Here is a 23,566-nt window from a genome sequence, read left to right as displayed (position 1 = left end):
AGGCCCGAGGGCCCCACACCCTAGGCCGGCGCGGCCCAGGAGGGGGGCGCGTGGCCCTAGCGTGTGGCCCCCTCGGCCGGCCTCCGACGCCCTCCTCTGGACTACTTAACGCCTTCGACCTAAAAACGCACGGGGAGTTAGAAGAAATCGCCAGAAACCATCCAGTACGCCGCCACCGTCGCGAAACTCCGTCTCGGGACCAGAAACTCCGTTCTGGCACTCCGCCGGGACGGGGAATTGGAGGAGATCATCGCCATCATCACCACCGATGCCTCTCCATCGACCAGCCATGTTTCCCCCATCCATGTGTGAGTAATTCCCCCGCTGTAGGCTGAAGGAGATGGTAGGGATTGGATGAGATTGGTCATGTAATAGCATAAGATTGTTAGGGCATAGTGCCTAGTGTCCGTAATTGGTACTTTTATGATATTGTTGCAACTTGTTATGCTTAATGCTTGTCACTAGGGCCCGAGTGCCATGATCTCAGATCTGAACATGTTATCAATTCATGATGATATTCATTGCTTTATGATCTTACCTGCAAGTTGTATACACGTATTGCTGTCCGGAACCCGAGGCCCCAAAGTGACAGAAATTGGGACAACCGGAGGGGACGGCGGTGATATGAGGATCACATGTGTTCACAGAGTGTTAAGGCTTTGCTCCGGTGCTCTATTAAAAGGAGTACCTTAATTTCCAGTAGATTCCCTAGAGGGCCGGCTGCCACCGGCTGGAAGGACAAAAGATGTTGTGCAAGTTTCTCATTGCGAGCACGTACGACTAAATATGGAACACATGCCTATTGATTGATTAGTACTTGGATACTGTTTTATTATTATCTGCAAATGCCCTACCTTGATTGTTACATGAGTTTATCTCATCCATGCAACACCCGTTCATCCATCCCTGTGCCTACAGTATTTTAATCCTGCTGTTTACTATAATTACTACTGCTGTCTTTGTTACTCTGCTGCTGTTATTTCACTCATCGCTATCGCTATAAAACTGTTACTACCGATAAACTTTTGCGAGCAAGTCTCGTTTCCGTGTGCAGCTGAATTGACAACTCCGCTGTTAAGGGTTACAAGTATTCTTTGTCTCCCCTTGTGTCGAATCAATAAATTGGGTTTTACTTCCCTCGAAGACTGTTGCGATCCCCTATACTTGTGGGTCATCAAGGCTTAGGCCCCTGCTGCAGCTCCCACGTCTCAGATGTCGATAGCTTCTTCCCTCTCCAAGGGGAAGGATATTCCTTCGACTGCTGCAGTTACAGCTTCTCCTCCAGGGAACCCTGTAAGCCTTTCCTACTTTAATGTACCATTTCCCGAGTGTACCTCGAGCAAATTATTTATTTGTTGATAATTAGCTCTCCATCTAATAATTATTTTTCCTTTTTCAAGGATTTGCGAGTTGTCATCTCTTCTCTGGAGGCTTTCACCTCCCAATATGTTTCTCTGGAAGTTGACAAGGCCCAGCTGCAAAAGGAAGTCAAGTCTTCTTCCTCGAAGCTAGAGGGCGCCATAAAAATGGCTGCCGAGGCCCGCTAGGAGGTTGACTCCTTGAAGGAGGAGCTCGAGGGGCTGAAGAAGAGGCTGAAGAACGAAGAAGCATCCAGGCTAGCTGCCGAAGCTCGGGTGATCGAGAAAGATGATCTTCTTCGCCATTCTTCCTTGGCCTTGCTCAGTAATTCCCTTTTTGCCCTCATCGATTTTTTGCTTTGCAAATTAAATTCTTAGTTAATGAACTCCTCTTATTTCGTTCTTTCACAGAGGCTGCTGACATCCCTGCTGAGGCTCTGGACAAGCTCCTGAACAATTCTTCGGAAAATGCTCTGTCGATGACCCTTGCGTCTCACCAGCTCGTTCAGGACCTCCTTCAGAAGGGAAAGGAGCTATGGCAAGAATGCACTCGATGATCTTCCCCAAGATTGATCAAAACAAGTCCTTAGGGCAGCTGATCGACGCTTTTGCCATCGACACAAAGGAGGTGATCGAGGTATTCAAACGTACTTCGCGTACCTATGGTGCCCTCCTAGCCTTCCAGCTTATGATGGGTCATGGCTTCAAAGCCAATATTGAAGAGATGTCCAAAGAGCTGCCGAAAGAGCAAGATGGGCGATTTGTTGACTTGGGTGCCTTTAAGACCTCGGCTCTTAGGTGTGCTCGCCAGCTCCTTGAGTTGGTCTCGGCAAAGAAATCATCCATCGGTCCAAGCTTGTCGAACCAGACCCAGGCCCCCTGATTTATTCTTGTAATCTTGCTTAGTCAAAACAATGTCCTATTATAAGACTTCCATGGTTGTAACGAATTCCATGCTGGCAATGTTGCCAGCGTATTCTTGCTATAACACTTTTATCTGCACGCTCCCGATGGGAGTAAATTCCAGTGTTGAATCTATATAAACCATCGTGCCTTTTAACAATGTTTTGCAGGTCTTTCCCGTGCCTTCATTTACCGATGACTCTTCGAGTGCTTGTTCTGAGAGTGATCGACTTCAGCGCATGAAGGATCAAATCGCTCAGATGGAAAAGGATATGTGTAGTACTTATGCCTTGGCTGCTATCATCAAGAAGAAGAACGAGCTTGCGGTTGACGCGGAGCGCTATGCTCTTGCTGAGTTGCATAGAGTTTGAACTGTAAGCGCCCTTGTCCTCTTGCTCCTTGTTATCTCATGAAAAGCATCTTCTTATCTCCCCTCGTTTCTTTTTCTAGTTATAGCTCTGAACCCAGCTGAGGAGAACAAGCGGATTCACGAGCGTGTAAATGCATTGACTCAACTATCATCTTTAGATGAAGTTTTCTAGAAAGAACACTCGAAGGCTTCCACCATTCCGAAGTTCCAAGACCGGGTTCAACAGGTCCACCATTTCTTCGACAAGTGCTATAAAGGGCTGAGAGTGATCTGGAAGACGATGTTCCCTTTGAACGTGGTCCCTCCTACGCTGTTGACTTTAATGTCAGAATTCAGCAACGCCAGGAAGATCCAAAACTTGGTTCGAGCACAACTTATCGCAGGAGCTAAAGCTATGTTTGCCCTTGTTCTTGCCTTTCACCCTTCGGCAGACTTGCTGGCGATTGCCAATGCTGTAGGTGAATTGGGGCCGCTTTACCCGAAGGTGGACCTTGGCGCCGCCATTGTTGTCGAAAGGCTTGAAGGAACCTCAACCGCAGCCGAAGAAAAAGAGACTCTACAAGAGTAATTCAAAGACATGCCCCTGTTGTAAATAGAAGACTTCGTTATTTGCTACATCCGAATGTTCGGATGTTTATGGTTAAGCTATTTTTATCGGCAGGTGTGTATACATGTACCTCCACCATGTTAGTGCCGTTGGCAAATTTTGAAGGAGTAAATCTTAATTACTCGTTCTTGCATCTGTATTGTGATGCGTATGTGTGTTTATCGGCTTTTTGAGTGATTAGCTCGTGTTGCAGGTCTTGCTAAACCCGTTGTGTGTGCAACTTTTCTTTCAACCGACGCATGTCTTGACAGCAGCTCACGAATAAATTGGTGGCACTAGATCTGCCGATGACTCCGTCGCTCTTTGATACTTCTGTAATTTGAAGTATCGAGCGTGGGTCATTTTCGTACATGTTTCATGATCCTTGCTATCTGCGGCACTCTTTGAGGCATCTACAGCGAAGGAGGAGAGCGAGGTCCCCGTCGGTTTTGCATCATAGCGCTCGTAATTTCAGAGGCTTCTTTAGAGTGCAACCTCCGGGTGTATTTTCATCTAACGTTGTTCGTTGTAATATACAAACAGAGTTCCTGACAATGTAGTTCGGGTGTCCCGAATTACTGCAATTCTTTAAAGAAACAAAACTTTGAGTCTTTGTTAAAAAAGTAAGCTAAAAGCTAAGGGGCAAAAAAGGGCTCTGCTGAAAAGAAAGATAAACTAAAAATAACGTTGTCCATCCTTTTAAGAAAGGGGAGGGTTCTTCTTATCTTCAAGCTTGTCCGATGTGCCGGTGGATTTGGGAGCATTACTGGTTTCATCAGGAGCTGTCGCGGTGATCGCCAGAGTTTTGTTTTCTTCCATGATGATCTTGCCGTCAGCTGCCGAGGTTTTCACTATCGAAGCTTCCGGGACAAGGTCGGCTGGCTTCTTCTTCGTCTTGCTGACGCGTTCATCTTCCTTATCATCGAGTGCTGACGATTTTGAAGGGAAGTCAACAGTTTCCTGTCTTAGCCCAAACTTTTGCAGCGATCCTCTGAAACTCGTGATCGCAATTATCCGAGCGTGAGAAACTTCCATGGACTGTGATGTTTGTTCCATTGTTCCCAGGCATCTTCAGCTTGAGGTATGCGTAATGAGGCACAGCCATGAACTTGGCATAAGCTGATCTCCCGAGTATAGCGTGGTACTGTGATTCCCAGTTTACTACTTCAAACTCAATCTTTTCCTTCCTGAAGTTGTCGGGTTTACCAAAGACAACGTTCAAGTAAACTTTGCCAAGAGATTACGCCGGTAAGGTGGGGAGTATCCCATGGAAACAGGTGTTTGTTTCTTCTAGCATCATCATTGTGATTCCCATACTTTTGATCGTGTCAAGGAATATCAGGATTAATCCGCTTCCACCGTCCTTGAAAACTTTGCTCATCTTGAACCCTCCGATTTGCGCCTCAACCACTAAGGCAGCGTGCCCTGGCTTTGGAATTGTCATCGGGTGATCCACTCTGCTGAACATAATGCTTTGAGATGACCACTCGATATATTCAGGAATATTAGCCATAATGCTTTCTGCCAGGTTGATCTCTTGGGTGAGCTTCTTCATCTCCCTTCTCGAAACACCAGTCTTGTGAATCATACTCATTTGTCCACGTGGTGGCGGAAAGGACTCGTTAGGGTTGTTGGGTTGAACTTGCTGGACCTGGTGCTGAGGTGGAGGCGGTGGTGGGATTGGTTGTTGCTGCTGCTGGATAAGCTTCTGCATCTCGATGAACTGTCGACAATCTCTGAGCAGATGACTCGACTACGTCTTGTTATCTTTAGAATTGACGTACGAATGCAGGTAGCAAGGAGCGTTTATCTGCTCAGCGAAGGGTAACTCGGGGGTCCTCTGAGGTCGTGGTTTATAACTGCCACAGTTCCCGGAGTTACTCCGATTGCCATCCTGGCGATCGTCTCGCCTGTCATCATACCGATCATCTCGTCGATCGGAATATCCCGCGGCTACCAGGTTGTTGTCATCGTAACTGCGGTCCTTCCTTTTCTTCCGACGATCCCTTCGACCACCCGAATCATGCCTCGGCTAATCGTCGTCTTCGTCGTCACTACGTTGTCGAGGCCTTCGTACGTTGTCTTCGCCATCAGCCCAGCTGTTGGCTATCTCCATTAACTTTGTTATAGTCTTCGGCTTCTTGCGCCCCATCTCCTCTATGTAGGTTTCACGTCGAATGCCATCGCTAAAGGCATCGATTCCCCTGTCGACGGAAACATCTTCAGCGGTGTTCAGGAGTTTAGTGAACCTTCCGATGTACGCACGCATCGACTCTTTCGGCTTCTACTGGCAGTGCCGTAATTCTTCGATCACAATAGGCCTCTTGTATGTTGCTTGGAAGTTTGCAACGAAAGCGTCTGCCAAATCATCCCACGACTTGATGGAACCCTTCGGCAGGCCTCTCAACCAGGCCCGTGCCGAATCTTTCAGGTAAAGTTGCAAGCACTGCATTGCTGCTATCTGATTTCCTTTATGCAGGATCACAGTCTGTAAGTAATCATCTATCCATGACCTCGGCTCCTGCTGTCCATCATACTTAGCGGCGTCAGTAGGGGTAGGTTTGAACTTCTTAGGTGGCATTGTCTCACGGATCTTGTAGCTCAAGCAGTCGGCTCCCCTCAATTCGCCGTTGTACTCCTGACTTTCTTCTGAAGCGTCGCTATCGTACTCCTCCCTCGCGGCTCACCGTCGTCTGGCTTTTTCGATTCTGCTCTGGGTAACTTCGTCTCGGGCGTCTCTTGAACGGTGCTTAGAGCCACTGGCTTGGAGCGTGGTCTTTTCCTTTAGTGGGACCAGATTATCTCCCAAGATTGCGAGGCTTTCTAGGGCGCCTCGATGAGCTTGGGCCATGGAACCTTCGGGTCGTTGATTGATGAGGTACGCCTCGAGTTTGGCGGTTGCTCCTTCAACGGTTTTTGGCCTTAACATCCCCGCTGTGTCCGTAGTCATGAAAGTCTTGGACAGGTTCGAGGTTATTTCTCTAGCATCGTCTTTCGAAATTCTGGATAGCCTTGATCGATGCTTCCCTGCACCTTGGCTACTTCGGGACGCACTTCCTCGCGAGCCCCTTCGCCGTTCACTGGATTGTTCTGCCGCGAACAGACGTCTTTCGAGAGTGGCCTGCTCATTCGATAGTCGCTCCCGATTCTTCTCCAAGATGGAGCGGTAAGCATTGAGGGTTCCAACCGAAGTTCCGGCGGGAAGCGGTTTGTTATTAAGTACGGCTGCCCTGGCTGCTGCCCATTCTTCCTCCGCGATGGTGTAATCGCTATCATTGTTACTGGCACTGTTCTCAAAGCTCTGTCGTCTGCTGGAGCGCGGGGTGTGATCTCCACCTCCCCCGTTCCTTGTGTTTCCTATGTTATTGGCGACATAGACTTGGTGATGCGCCGTTTTCCGGGTGACCTCCTTGGCAATGCTGTCAACACTGTCTTCTCCCGATGAATACTGGGCACTGCAGATGAACGGTGTGTCATTTGATCCCAACCCGTGCCTGGTGTCGCAGTTCAGACAATAGTACGAGGTCATCTCTGATGATACGGGGTTATTGGATCCAACCGACATTGAGGACGTCGATCGAGGGGTTGATGGCGGGGATGAATTCGTCGAGTCTATCAGGCCTGCCGAAAGGTCGACTGATGATGATATGATTGACCCTGCAGCCGATGGGGGCGATTTCCTTGCTGATCTGGGGGCGAGCGGTTCAAGCAGAGGAAGGACTCCTTCCGTGTTGACGTTGTAGTGGACGCTCCCGAACGTCATCTCCATGTTCCCTTGCAGACCCAAGAAAGTCGAGCGGGAAGAGTCGCTGTGCGGGGTGAACTTGTAGGAGCCGAACCGGATCGGACTCCCCAAGCTTGGTGATGATGATGGTATCGACGAAGCTGCCGACGACATGGTTGGATCTGTCGATGAGGGATCTTGTGCCAACAGGGTTCCCACAGACGGCGCCAATTGTCAAGGGTACTCCTCGGCAATGCCCTCTGTTTGGGGCTTAGGGTAGATGGAATCATGTAGGCTGATACGAGATATCGGTTATCAAATAAGCGGGGAAAGCGATTTATCCAGGTTCGGGGCCCTCGATGAGGTAAAATCCTTACGTCCTGCCTGTCTGATCTTAATTATGAAAATATCGGGTTACAATGGGGTGCTGAAGGTTTCGGCTATGATCTCGTCGAGAGGCTAAGTGCTATGAAATGCTAGTTCTAGACTTCCGGTGGCTAAAGTTGCTAAGATTGCGTATATCCCTCGGCAGCCCCTCTCCTGGCCCTTATATAGGGGGCCAGGTCTCGAGAGATCTGTCTGGGTACGACTAGGTTACAATGGACCCTAGTTCTAGACTTTCCTTGCATATTTCGCTTCTTCGTCTTGTTCTTCAAGGAATCTTCTTCGGCACCGACGTACTGGCCCGCCTTGCCATCGGGTGTCTTCATGGGCCTCCAGTTGGGCCGTACAGGATAGGGCAATAACAGTTACCTGAAGGGTAATGCCCACGTCAGATGCTTTATATTTTGAGGAGGATGTTGTTCTTGGTGTCACATATTATGCTTGAGAAATCCCCAGATTTGCAAGTTTCAGGGTGAAATAATTGGTAGATGTGCTTGGTAGAGCCTCTATGAGTATTCTTGAGCATATATAACCTGCTACATCTAATTTTTTAGTGGTTTTTGATTAAAGTGGTGTAGGTTAATACTCTCATGGAGAAGGTAAAGGGCTATTTAGTAGCCTAAGATCGAGAAGGAATGTCAGAGTGGAACTCAATATGGATGATGAGCATCAACTTGAAGATGATTTGATATATCAAGCGGAAGCTCTGGATGTGCATTCCACTAGGTGGCAAGATCCAAGGATGCTTAAGGAGATGCATATAGAGGAAGATTTTGCCTTCTTCCTGGAGCATACAGGGCTGGATGGATTTGCAAGCTGTCCCTATAGATGTATGCAGAGATAACTCACGAGCTTCTCGCTTCATTCAGATTTGCACACACCAAGGAAGGGGTATGTAAGAGAGATAAAATCATCCCTGCCAAATTTGATGTTTAATTTGTCATGAAACAACATAGGTTTGTTAAGTCCCTTGATGAACTTTTCAAGGCTATTAATGTCCTAAATGTTGGGAGTTGGGAAGTAATCCCTAGTGATTCTGATGAACAACTCTGGATATTTTGGAGAAGCATTAGTGTGGATGTTCCTAATGATATCCGTAGGAGTAAACTCTCTCATATTCAACATCCGGGGTTGAGGTACTTTGTTTTGTTCCTAGTTAGGGGATTCCTAGCTAGGAAGAATGTAACTGCTTACATAGGTCCTGTTATGTATTTGTTGAGTAGTGCTAGGAATGGAACATATCATGAATTTAACTTGGGTGTAATTCTTGCTAGTACTTTATCTTATGTTGTTATTCACAATGAATCTAAGCCACTATATGTTGCTTCTATTGACACTATGGTCTATGAGCACATTAAATAAGAACGGGGATTTAAAAAACATTGGAACTGAAATTTTAGAATCCAACTTGATGGATTCTACAATGTTGGTTAAAATGGATATTATTGTTAAGTGTGGTCTAAAGATTTTTGGAAGTATAAGTATATGGTTAGGCAAGGTTGTTTCGCTTGCACTGTGCTTCCTCGTCTTGAATATTTTGACAGTTTATCAGAAGATGGATCATCGAACAAGAAGAGCATGAGTGGGAGTTGGCTCCCGAAGCTCCACAGGACGGCGCATGGCCTGAGGAGGCCCCTGAGCCTCCTCATTAGGAGGTGTTGGAGGAAGTACCTGCGCCACCACATGCAGCATGGTATGAGCATGTACCACCTGAACATGATGCATGGATTGCACCCGCGTCACCTGCACATGACGCGTGGTATGCGGCCGCGCATCCAGCACCAGATGCATGGGGGTTCGCACTTGCTGAGGAGGGAGCTCCTTGGCAATGCCCACCACGAGGGGCTTAGGGTTGACAGAATCCTGCAGGCTAGCATGAGACATCGGATACCAAACAAATGAGGAGAGAGATTTACCCAGGTTCGGAGCCCTCGATGAGGTAAAACCCTTACTTCCTGCTTGTCTAAGCTTGATTTATCGAATATATCGGGTTACAATGGGGTAGCCGATAGGCTGCTATGGTCGACTCGCCGAGAGGCAAGGATTCTAGGGTTTATGCTCTAAGTTGCGGTGGTTCTATACGTACTGTTGTTCTGTTGTTCAGCAGTCACTCTCCTGGCCTTTATATAACAGGCCAGGTCCCGAGAGTCCTGTCCGAAATCGACTAAGTTACAATTAATCTAGTCTTTCCTTTATTGATGCCTTCTTGCCTTGTCCATCAAGAATCCGTCTCCTGGTAGGTCTCCTTCGTTGGAACCGACATATGAGCCCACCTTGGTCATTGGAAAATCTTCGTGGGCCCCTAGTTGGGCCAAGGAAGGTAGACTAATGTCGGGTATCTGAAGGGTAATGCCCACATCACCTGCCGCGCCCGACTACCAACCTAGGAAATGATCTTCTTCCAATTGGGAATGAAGGTGCTTCTTCATAGTGGGGGCAGCCACGACCCTTGTACAATGATGGATCACAAGGTTGGGGTCCAGACCTCGACTATCCCGGCTACTAGCTTCACCCCAAGCTTGGGGGAGTATGTGCTCTTCCCCCCCTTCTCCATTGTATATTGCCATGTTAGTTTTCTTTGCATGCATTGTAGTTATTTTTGCAATTTGAAAAACCCAGAAAGATTTTCTATTTATATTGTTGCATTTAGTTTCATTTTAACAAAAACCCAAAAAACCAAAAATATTTTCGTGTTAGTAAAACAATGAAAAGGAAGTAACAAAATCTGCACGATGTTGTTCACCATTTTATTTTTAACTCTTAGCCCGTAACTCCGATTTAGCTGAAATTTTGGCAGAACTTACAAATTTTCATCCCCTACTCTCACAATAATTCGAAAAAAAATCCTGGGATGTTTAAGTAGGGATAAAAAGAGATGCACAGCTGCTGGAATTTGTTGGCAGATTTTGTTTTTTCATCACTAAAAGTGGCTAGTTGAATTTTCTATTGGTCCAAAATGAATGAGATACTTCTATATGGATCCCAGACACATGGTACCTCTTATTGACATCATATCTTTAAGGTTGCTGCTGTAAGAATGAGGTGTTTTGAGTGAACCGAGTTTAAATTTCTTAATTCTATATTTGAGCTTATTGTGTAGTTTCAGTTGGGAGAGGAAGAACAACAATGATGAAAATGTATGTGAGGATCAATAAAAGAGGTATGACACCTTTGCTATATTGATGGATGGAATTTAACGATAGCAAATACTTGACAATAGTTTCATCAATACTTGGGGAAGTGATATTAGATGTCTACTATCCTTGTGTTCTCCTCTCTATTTATGATGAAAGTGAGATATTATTGAGGAACGCTACTTATACTTGATTGAGAGATAGTGGTTTTGAGTAAAGTCCACGCATCCGATTATACTTGTTATTGCGGACTTGGCACATATTCAATGATGAATTATATTCCTATGCGTCTTTAAAATATGAAGGTTGATGTATGTGTGATGGTCCAGCCCTTTAAATGGCAGAACTTATTGTTGAGCATATATAAGTCGGTTGATAGTATATTTGGTTGACCAACAATTTTATTTTTAGCCTTGAACCTTGAGCCACCTCATAGGAAAAGAAAAGAAAAGAGAGAGAGAGAGAGAGAGAGAGAGAGAGAGAGAGAGAGAAGCAAAAAGAGAAGAAGAAGAAGAAAGAAGAAGATTCATAGAAAAAAGTGAGAGAGAGTTAGAGGGGATGTTCACCGTTTGTTTTTCATGTTGTCCCGATATGGATGGCCTATAGTAGAGATATCTATCACCTTTGGTCCTTTGTAATGCGGCATGGAGGTACCTCATTGCGGTACTCATGAGAGAAGATCAATGGGCCGCTAACAAGAAGCCATGACTAATCATGGTGAAAGTTTCAGCAAAGAGCATCCTCAATTAGAAGAGTGAAAAAAGGAGAGAGTGGAAAAAAGAAAGAAAAGAAGAGAGGAAATAAGGAGAAGAGATAGAACCCAATGAGTTGGCTGCTTTGAAGACAGAAAGGGATAAAACTAAGAAGTAACCCGCTCACATACACTTCTATGCTAAAAAGGGATGAACCCCTTCCACTCATAAGGTTTTTAAGGTAAGAAGCGAACACCTACCTTGCCACTCCACTTTATGGATAACCAAAAATACTAGCTACTTACTCATGTATGCCTCCTCTATGGGACTCTAAATATTAAAGGACTGGAAGGATACGACATCGTCCCATTATTTGGTTTTGCAATGCAAGCATGATGAAATTACTAGTCAACAATTGGAGGAATCAAAAGGTCTCAATAGCCTTGCTCATGATTCAATCAAATGCGATGCGAGAACTTTACTTTTTGCTACTATCAATTAATCTTGTCCAAATAGTGTTGCCATATAGTACCTGCTTTACACCATGTATGTACTGAACATAGTGCATATTTAGTAACACTTTGTCATTGATTTGTGAAGCTATGTATCAAATACTTGCCATGTTAAATTGTTTATGCATGCATAGAGAAAAGTTCTTGTCAAAGTCCTTTATCGCTTCTCCACTACGTTTGAGTAGTTTGAGGACAAACAACGAGCTAAGCTTGGGGGAGTTGATACATCTCAAATGTATCTACTATTCCAAGCACTTTTCTCAATGATTTTCTCTGGAATCTCGCCATACTTGGATGAAAACTACTGAATCTGATGATGTTTTTAGCAAAGTCTCCTTTTTGTCAAGTTTTCGTGGAAAATAAAATCGGGGAAAAATACCACGGATGTTTTTCATGAAAAGGAAGGACCTGGAGCATTGGATCACGAGAGGGGAGCCACGAGGCCCAAACAAGGCCAGGTGGCGCGCCCACCTTCTTTGGGTGCGCCACCCGGGTCTGTTTGCCCCTCGGTCGTCGTCTTGCCTCCCCCGTCGCGCGGTGCGTTATATACCCTAAAAACCTACCTCCATGGAAGGACACGATGTTTCAAGAATACGAGCACCGTCGATACCATGATCTTCGTTTCGGGGGTCAGATTGATCCTGCTCACCACCCAGAGAGAGGGATTTTGAGGGCTTCTTCATCATCACCGCCACTGACATCATCACCAACCATCATGGACCCACTCTCCATCACCATGAGTGAGTAGTTCTCTGTAGGCTTAAGAGGTGGATAGGTTTTGGATGAGATTGATCATGTAATCATCCATATGTATCGGGATTTGAGGTGTTCGTCTTGAAGATATTCATGTATGAGTGTTGGTACACCTTTTCTATGTTTAATGCTTGTTACTAGGGCCCGAGTGACATGATTTCAGTATTGAACCTATATTGATTTATTACATATATAAGGTTGGTATCTATTTGCAAGGTGTATTACTTGTCATTATGTTCAACCTACAAATCCCTAAGGTGGCAAATAGGGAAAAACTAGGGGAATGTTTGATAGTTCAAGAATTATGTGTGCTCATGAATCATAATGCTTTGTTCCGGTCTATTTGAATGGGTAGACCTTAATTGCTTGTAGTACCAAGTTGGCCCCGGTAAAATGTGCAAGCAGGATAAAAGATGTTATGCAAATTGTTTTAGTTAGTACGACATGACTATATTTGAATCACACACCTACACACAACTGAATTAGAGATGAATTCTATGTTAGTTGGATTACATTATATGATCAATATAATCCATATATTACCCCATTTCTTCCTCATCCCTACGTCTTTAGCCACTGAAAGTTTCATACTACTACTTCCGGTGAAAACTGGAAATCTGTTGCTTTTATTTACTGTTTGCTTTTATTGCTTTGAATCAACTACTATAAAATCACCACTTGCTTTGTCATTTTATTGATATACATGTGTGGTTGAGAGTGACCTGTCAATTACTAAAATCTTATTGGTATTTTTGTGTTCCCCTTGAGTCGGACTATAAATTTTGGCAATACTTCCCATCGAAAGTTTCAGCAATCCCCTATACTTGTGGGTATCACACCATCAGGGCAGAGAGGCATTTGTGTAGGCACCCAAACAATGGCGGATGTCTTCCCTCTACGGTGCAGAAAATGTCTTCGCGGGTAATCAAACGACACGGATTTTGGCCCGTGGCATGTTTGCAACACGCAGAGACTCCGATCTCCCTACGCCAGGCATAGACAAATCGAGCCCAGGCTACCAAACGCGCCCATAGTTCTTGACCGCACCTCCGGCTTGATGAGCACACCTATGTGTCGCCAAGTTCTCTGACCAGTCCAATCTTTTATATATATGTTTTTCTTTCTCATTTCCTTTCGTTTTTGGGATCTGCAAAGTATTTTCTACAAGGAATGTTCGTGCGGCGTCACGCCGGCGTCCGTGGTGTTGACTTCTTGGTATATATAGCTACCTTGTGATTAATAAAACAAGGTATGAGAGAATCATTAAAAGAAGATCGTCATATTTTTCTTGAATAAAAGAGGGGAAGAATAGTGGATTACGCATGTAAACTGATTAAAAAGAGAAGGTAGTAATATTTTTTCTTTGGATAAAAGAGGCGATGGACGATTTAGCGGTGTGATTGTGAGACAATCAATAAAAGAGGTACTAATATTTTTCCTAAATAGAAGAGACGGGGAATAATGGAGTTATTTTGAAAAGTTGTTGTGAAAGAAGGCAGTAGTATTCCCGTAGGATGATCGTGAGGCGATAAATAAAAGAGGCGACGAATATTGTACTATGCACATAGGGTGACCATGACACGATCAACGAAACAATACATGTAGGGATCAATAAAAAATGAGGCGGTTAATAAAAGAAGATAGTATGTGTAGCTTTAACCCTTATATAATGTATGTATATAAATATAGTACATATATTATAAAACAAAACAAATTTTGTTGATGTAGAATGAAGCAATTTTTTGAAGTTATTGTGGAAGAAGGTGGTAGTATTTCCATAGGACGATCATGAGGTGATCAATAGACTAATACAGTAGTATTTTTTTAATAGAAGAGGTCGTGAGCAATCCGGTATTTGTTTTCCTGAAGTTATTGTAGTAAAACCCCAAAGCTACTGCAGAAGTAGGCAATCACTGTTGAAGAACAATGGCCGAATGATTACCGTTGGAGAATTACTATTAGTACACCATTGAAAAACTACTGTAGAAAATTACTGCTAAAGAATGATTGTATACGCACTATTGAAAAAATATGTTTGGATAATTACCACTGGAGAATGACTATTGAGGTTACAGATTTATGTCAAAAAATTAACGCACGTGAACCGTTGGAAAAAAGTCTGTCGTGAAATTACTGTCGAAGAAGTATGCACCATCGGAAAATTACAATTGGATCATTACCATTCGATAATTATTGCTGGAAATGAAGATTTTTATAAAACATTACAATAAAGAATCACTTGGAAAAGTTAATATGCATTGTTCGGGGGGAGGGGGGCTCCTGCTGTTGAGAAAGTATGCACCGCAATTACCGTGGGGAAATTACTGCTGAAACTACACATTTGTACCAAAAAGTTACTGTGAAAGAATCTCAAGAAAAAACTATGGCGCACTTTTCATGCGCGGCCACCGTTCATGTGCATAAAGAGTGCCTCGAGCATCATCTTTGCCTTGTTTCATGCGCGGCCACCGTTCATCTTGCTTTATTATCAAAAGTATCGTTCATGAACATTTAGAAATGGGTTGTTGTCAGTTTACCATCGAAGAAGTATGCAAGTATGCACTGCTGAAAAATTACAATTGGCATCACTATCAGGGAAATAAATATTGGAGCTGAAGATTTGTATTGAAAAATTACTACAAAGAATCACTGGGAAAATAATTGCGCACTGTTCACGCAGGGCACTGTTCGGCTTTAATATATAGAAAGTTCGTGAACTACTATAAAAGTACTATCCTGAAATTACCGTCAAGAGGTATGCACCGCCAAAGAATAACGGTTGGGTCATTATCATCGCAAAATTATTGTTGGAGCTGAAGATTTGTACCCAAAAATACTGTAAAGAACCACCGGGAAAAATTATTGTGTTCATGTGAATCTACTAATAACGGTTGAGTCATGCTCACATGGAGGCACTGTTCATGTGTGGCTACTAACATAGAAAATGTACAACACCAAAGAATTACGGTCAGGTAATTAGCGTGTAGAACTTACTACTGAATTTGTAAATTTGTACCCAAAAATATATGTGAAAGAATCACGGGAAAAATCTTACTGTGCACTTTACACGGGACACTGTTCACGCACGGCCACATATATATACTACTATTATATGATCAATCTCATCCAATTCTCATGCACCCCATATGCTTACAGAGAACTGCTTAGTTTTCACACATGGTGGTGAGGGGCGAACACATGGCGGCGGAGATTGGTGTAGCAACAATGATGGTAAAGATGTCATTGAATCTCTCTCTTCAGCATGGAGAGAGAAAGGTACATCTTATCCCGAAAACCTTGATCACTATGGTGGTGATGCTTTGTTTCTGGAAAAACACGGTAACCCAAGGATGGTGATTTTTTTCCTTCATATATAAGGATACACGGAATGAGAAAACGAGACAATCTACGAGGAGTTGGGGCACCACGGCGCGCGCGTAGAGGGTCTGGATGCTCCATGGGCCATCCTAGTTCTCGGTGCCTCGGAGGTCTTATGGCTCCCCTCTTTGGCCCATTGGGATTCTCTTCCATAAAAAATGAGTCCCTACTTTTGAAGGATTTTATTTCCCTCGTTTTCTGCATGACAAAGAGAAAGGCGATTTTAGCTAACAATAGTATGATTTCTGATAGTTCTATTCAAGATTGGTGTGATTCCAGACAAAACTCGAAGCAAAATGATAAAAAAATTAGATACACTTTGAACGTATATGTTGGTGTTTCAGGGAACGATGCCCTGATCGGGGGCTTCGTTTGCTCGTAAATAGGAGGGGCGAAGATCCCCTGCCGTGGCCTTAAAGAGAAAGACCCGATCAGGTTGTATGTTATACCATACCGTGTATGGGTAAATATGAAATGCCAAACAACCCCCCCCCCCCCCCACACACACACACACACTTAATCTAAATTTTGAGAAAGGTTGAGATTACGCTTAATTAAACTCATCTAATAACTTAACAGACAAAATCTTAATGAAGCCATCAGCAACTTGATCTTTGTTTCGGATGAAATTGATCTCTAACAATTTATTGGCAACCCTCTCATGAACGAAGTGATGGTAAATTTCAACATGCTTGGTTCGGGCATGGAAATTAGGATTCATAGACAAATATTTAGTTCCATGATTATCACACCATAATCATGTTTTTCGGTGGTGAGAGATGTACCAAGTTCCCAAATTAATACTTTAGCGCAAATCAACCCAGTCGTTACATTGCAAAGAGCCTTGTATTCAACCATAGTACTAGAGGGAGAAAACAATGGCTTGTTGTCAACACCCGGATTTTTAAGTCCAGATGCCTATTATGTCATACATCGCAATCCCAGGAATATTGTTTTTGCGAGACATAATAGATTGATATCACAGAACATCATTCATTACAACTCATAAATGTCTTACAACAAAAGGATCACATGATCCAGTCTCATTACAACAAATTAATCTAAGGATCAAATATAGAACATAGTAGCGGTGGTACGTAGTAGAGGTCCATTTGCTCCACAGGCAACTGTTGACGTCAGGAGTAGTCCTAGTTGTCGTAGACGTCCTGCTGGCCGTCATCTTGGTACTGCTGCTCCTCTTCATAGTCTGGCCATTTGAATAGCCAGGGACACAGCCGTGAGTACTTTCAAAGTACTCGCAAACTAATACTAGTGTAAGTATCATCAATTTTATTAACATGGTGCTAAGCTCTAGGTTTATTTGCATAAAGCCAATTTTAGTTCACAAGCATTTGATAAAAGACTCTTCATATGCTAACTAACTCAAGTGGGAACATTAGTGTCATTCCCACAACTCAGTGGTGATTCAAGTCAAGTCACCATTCAAATCATCAACCCTTTTCAAGAAAACATCTGATAATGGAACAGTATGGCCTTTCCAATCATCCGTAACCGTGGACACGGCTATTCGAATAGGTTTACACTCTGCAGAGGTTGCACACTTGTGCCACAACATTTGATTACATCCGTCAGGGATAGCCCTGAATAATCGTAACTCAGTACGCGGATCATCAACCATAACCTTTCACTTACATACCCTAGTATAGGTACCTCTCCCCATGAGCTTGGCCTCCCAGTGAAGACAAACCGTCAGCCTGGGAACTGCACAGGGATTGGGCCGTACATTCACCTCATTTTACATCATTTCACTTTCAACGGTGGCAGCCTCGGCATAACCCCTATGATGCTTATTTAGAGGGAACCCATACTGAGGTGCATAAACTTCCAGTTAAGCCCTACCCATAATCAGGTATTGTGGGGGTACTAAATAATTGGAAAGGTATCGCATCCAAACACAACCATCAGTTTTTGTCAAGTTCACCATGTCATTCACCAGTCAAATTCACCTTCAAAATCTTTCAATAGAATGACTCATCATTCCAAGGTTTTCAAAGTTATTTCACTTCACAAGTTCCCATCTAGAGTAGTCAATTTTATTTGTTAGCACTAGCAACTAGTCATGAGGGGTGCTAATTATCTTGAAACTCTCCAAGCTAAATTTGATACTCTTGTAACCCTCTATACTTAGACCAAAGTTAACTATAAAAGTAAACTTTAATAAACAAAGTAAAAGCTTGCAAGTTAAAGACTTGGGATTGGAGCATTGAACATAAAGTAACAGTGTAATGGTGCCTTGCTCCAGTAGAGCTTTGCACTTGCAAGAATATTAGCTTGCCTTGGTAGGTGTACTGATCAAAGTGGTCTTCTTCTTCCTGGAAGTAGACCTCCTCCTCCTGGTACTCCTATGTACTAGCGTCTAAAAACGGATACGAGGTAACAATCACCAAACAAGCTTAAGAGCTAGACTAAGCACACACAAGGTTCACACAAGCTAATTCTATCATCACAATACTAGTAACATGTTGGTTAACTTTGTTTTCTTCTTAAGAAAAATAATTTCCTCTCATTACAAATATAGATTAGGGTTTCTATTTAGTTCCTTGAGGAAATAATTTCCTCTTATTGAATCTTGTTAAGATTTAATCTCCTCAAATAAATAATGTATGAACCCATGTTGACCAAGGTCAATGATGACCCACAAGTATAGGGGATCGCAACAGTCTTCGAGGGAAGTAAAACCCAATTTATTGATTCAACACAATGGGAGCCAAAGAATATTTGTAAGCCTTAACAGCGGAGTTGTCAATTCAGCTGCACCTGGAAACAGACTTGCTCGCAAGAGTTTATCAGTAGCAACAGTTTTATAGCAGTAGCAGTAGTGAAATATAAGCAGCAGTGTAACAGAGACAACAGTAGTGATTATAGTAAACAGTAGGATTAAAATATTGTAGGCACAGGGATGGATGAACGGGCGCTGCATGGATAAGATAACTCATGTAACAATCAAGGCAGGGCATTTGCAAATAATAATAAAACGGTATCCAAGTACTAAACAACCATAGGCATGTGTTACGTATATAGTCGTATGTGCTCGCAATGAGAAACTTGCACAACATCTTTTGTCCTACCAGCCGGTGGCAGCCGGGCCTCTAGGGAACCTACTGGTAATTAATGTACTCCTTTTAATAGAGCACCGGAGCAAAGCATTAACACTCCATGAACACATGTGATCCTCATATCACAGCCTTCCCCTCCGGTTGTCCCAATTTCTGTCACTTTGGGGCCTTGGGTTCCGGACAGCAATATGTGTATACAACTTGCAAGTAAGATCATAAAACAATGAATATCATCATGAAACAATAACATGTTCAGATCTGAAATCATGGCACTCGGGCCCTAGTGACAAGCATTAAGCATAACAAGTTGCAACAATATCATAAAAGTACCAACAACGGATACTAGGCACTATGCTCTAACAATCTTATGACTATTACATGATCAATCTCATCCAATCCCTACCATCCCCTTCAGCCTACAGCGGGGGAATTACTCACACATGGATGGGGGAAACATGGATGGTCGATGGAGAGGCGTCGGTGGTGATGATGGCGATGATCTCCTCCAATTCCCCGTCCCGCAGGTGCCAGAACGGAGTTTCTGGTCCCGAGATGGAGTTTCGCGATGGCGGCGGAGTTCTGGATGTCTTCTGGCAGATTTGTCGAACTCCCGTGCGTTTTTAGGTCGAAGGCCTTAAGTAGTCCAGAGGGAGCGTCGAGGGGTGGCCGAGGCGTCGCCACCATTGGGCGGCGCGGCCCAGGGGCCCACCGCGCCGCCTTGTGGGGTGGGCGCCTCGTGGCCCCCCTCCGTCTCGTCTTCTGGCTCCGTCAATCTTCTGTGAAAATAGGCCCATTGCAATTATTTCCGGGGATTTTCCTGAAAGTTGAGTTTCTGCAGAAAAATAAGACACCATGACAATTCTGCTGAAAACAGCGTTAGTCCGTGTTAGTTGTATCCAAAATACACAAATTAGAGGCAAAACAATAGCAAAAGTGTTCGGGAAAGTGGATACGTTTTGGATGTATCAACTCCCCCCAAGCTTAGCTTATTGCTTGTCCTCAAGCAATTCGATTAACAACCGAGTGCGATAAAAGAACTTTCACGAACACATTTGTTCATATGATGTAAATATTCTCATGATATGGACAAGTACTTAGGCAATTCATAATAAGATACAAGCAAATAAAGTCATCTAATAGTTATGCCAATCATGAAAAAGATACCAACAAACTAATAGCAAGCATCATGAATCATGTCTATCAGCAGGATTGCAATGTTCATAAAAAGATATGATAAAGTGGTATCTCGCTTGCCCGTATTTGTACAGGAAAACATAAATGCCCAGGCACCTCTGAATTTCATGGAAAGACTAGAAGTAAAGATTATCAAAGATAAAAGCATCAGAGTTATACCACAGCTAATCATATTTTGGGACAAGCATATTACACTAAGAATGACAATTATGCTCTCAAGAAGGTGCTCAAAGAAAGGATGGTGACTCAATGTAAAAGTAAAAGATTGACCCTTCGCAGAGGGAAGCGAGGATTAACATGTGCTAGAGCTTTTCATTTTTAAAACAGGAGTAAAATTATTTTGAGAGGTGTTTGTTGTTGTCAACGAATGATAGTGGGCACTCTAACTACCTCGTCAACCAGACTTTCAAGAGAGGCTCCCATGAAGGACGTTATCTCTACCAGCAAGGTAAATCATCCCTCTTCTCTTTTGTTTACACATGTATTTTAGTTTCATTATGGATGACACTCCCCCCAACCTTTGCTTACACAAGCCATGGCTAACCAAATCCTCGGGTGCCTTACAACATTCACATTCCATGGAGGAGTGTCTATTTGCAAATTAAGTTGCTTACTGATAAATCAGGGCAAAACACGTGAAGAGAATTATTGATGAAAGTTAATTAATTGGGGCTGGGCACCCCGTTGCCAGCTCTTTTTGCAAAATTATTGGATAAGCGGATGTGCCACTAGTCCATTGGTGAAAGTCTGTCAGAGTAAATGACAAGGTTGAAAGATAAAACACCACATACTTCCTCATGAGCTATAAAACATTAACACAAATTAAGAAGTACTTTGAAGGTTTTAAAGGTAGCACATGAGAATTTACTTGGAATGGTTTGAAATGCCATGCATAGGTATTTATGGTGGACACTTTGGAATAACTTGGTTTTCAGGGGTTTGGAAGCACGAGCAGCATTCCCACTCAGTACAAGTGGAGGCTAGCAATAAACTGGGTAGCGACAATCAAGAGAGCAATAACTGTCATAATCATGCTTGCGACAAAATAAAACTAACGGAGACATAAAAGTGATACAAGAACTCTGAAGCAAAGTAAATCACCGAGGCTTAATTGACTTTTGTTTCAGTCATGTGCATGCGTGAGCATGTGCCAAGTCGATTCAAGTGAATTATTCAGAGGAGGATACCACAATGTCATACCTATCTATGAATAAAACAATGCAAGCAAATATCTATGACATGCTACTCATATTAATAAATTGGAACTAAACATGAGAGATCATGAACTACTAGACTTCATTAAATGACATATACCTCACATGAACCAACTAAGCATGCTCACATGGATGAGTATATGTACAAAAATGAAAACAAATAGAGTTCATACCAACTCTCTCACCACAGTCGAGTTGTCGTAGATCGTCATTATTGCCTTTCACTTGTGTGGCTTGAATAATATGGAATGAAAACCAAGCTCCAACCACCGAAGACCGCTGAACTCCATAGTGAACTTTGCAAAACCAAAGAAGAACAAAAAATATTTTTGGTGTTTTCGAATTGGAAACAAGAACAAAAGGAAACAGGCAAACAAAGCAAAATATTTTTGGATGTTCTCATAGCAAACTAACGATAGCAAATAAGGCAAAATAGGAACAAGAAACCAAAATAAACAAATGGTGAAGAGAAACAACAGAAATATTTTTGGTCTTTTTGTGTTTTAGGAAAGAAAAAAAGCAAAAACAAGAGAGTAAAAACTAAGCATGCTCACATAGACACAAAGTAGCAGAAATTCGTCAAACTTGGCAGCAGTACAGTAATCATTTTTTACGAAAATCTTCCGTTGTTCAACTCGAAAAGTGCTCAACTAATGAAAGTTAGATAATGACCTGGGGAACATGCAAAAAAATTGGCTTCTCAAAATAACGTTCTGGCTATTTTTAGGAATTGTTTTAGTATCAGTCCCGAATCTGTTTTTAGACAGCACTTCCCCAAATATCATCTTCCTCATATTAGAGAAACTAAAGTCATCGTAGACCAGTCCAAATTATAATTTAAAAGAAACTAAAGTATGCAGAAATATAATTATAATATCAGCTTTGAGATAGACACATACATGAGTCTAATGTTGTTAAACTTGTAAGAATACGACACGACAATTCCGGATAGATGACCTATTACTACTCCCTCTGATGCACTATACTTGCCTCTAATGTAGATATATCTAGAACTAAGATGTGTCTAGATACATCTCTATTAGAGGCAAGTAATTTGGATCGGAGGGAGTACAAAACACATAGAAAAACAACATAATTTGCAATGCTTATAAGTACCAAAGAAAAAACAATATAACCTGATGACAAAAGCATTAATACAATATAATCACCTGATGTAGAAGCCATGTCCATTGCATAGTAAAAAAAGATATTAAGATTCCTTAGAACTGCTATTTTTCTACATTAAAGCAACCTTTTCCAAAGAAGGGAGCAGATGATTCAGATTGTATACATGAGCATACATAGCTTGACGCGAGTAATGGGCGCTGGCCCAACATAGAGCCGGTGATAAAGCATGTTGCCTTTACTTTCCTCGAGAGAACACGTAGTACAATCCGCAGAAATCCATGCCGGCGAGTTACACGTACTGGAACTTGTTTAATACGATTCTTGGGATGTAGTAATCTAGAAGCTAGTCAATGGATTAATTATTAGGCTCCTGGCTAAGTACTTTCTTGAGAGGACCGGCAGAAGGTAAATAAAAATCTGTTTATGAGGAAACTTGTGATGTAGTAATAAGTTGGCTGCTATCATATGGATTGATCGCTCTTGGATGAGTTCTTTCCACCGAGGACGTAGCGCCGAGTACCCTGTGGGCTTCCTTGATTGATCGCTGCATGTCGGCTAGTACTCAATTCTGGAGGCGCTTCCTTGATTCCTAGCTGCGTGTCGTCCAATACTCGATTCTGGAGACGAAAAGCTGTTGAAATATTGGGCCTACGCTTAGTGGCCCAAATTAGATTTCAGTTTTTCCTATAAATCTCAAAGCCCACATAGTGGCAGCCTTGTGAGTTTGAGCCCAAGTTGGTGGCAGCTCACTACGGAGTGGCAAGAGGTGGGAAGTTTAGTCCCACATGGAAAGTTGGGAGGAAGTTAGACCACCTTATAAGGTGGGTTGTTCCACCACTAGTAAGTGAGTGAGAATAGGAGTGCTACACGCGCGCTCCTCCTCCTCCTCGCTCGTCTCGACTCGACTCGACTCGACTCGACTCGACTCCGCGCTCGTGGTGAGTGGATTGAGCCTCGAGCCGAGACTTTCCTTACTTTTTGCAGCTCAGGAAAACGAACAGAGTCCTAGACGGACGCGTCGCAGTTAGTCGGTTCGGGTCGCTCCCGGATCGTGGGCTATCTGTAACCGACTCGAAACGTTCGTGCGACGTGGGCCACGCCCACGTTGCCTAGGGTTTCCCGAGCCTATATAATCTCCTGCCCGGCTACCGCAGAAACA

Source organism: Lolium rigidum, chromosome 6, assembly GCF_022539505.1.
Source record: "Lolium rigidum isolate FL_2022 chromosome 6, APGP_CSIRO_Lrig_0.1, whole genome shotgun sequence".
Classification (NCBI taxonomy): domain Eukaryota; kingdom Viridiplantae; phylum Streptophyta; class Magnoliopsida; order Poales; family Poaceae; genus Lolium; species Lolium rigidum.
The sequence above is the reverse complement of the archived record's forward strand: the minus strand, read 5'-3'. Positions refer to the sequence as shown.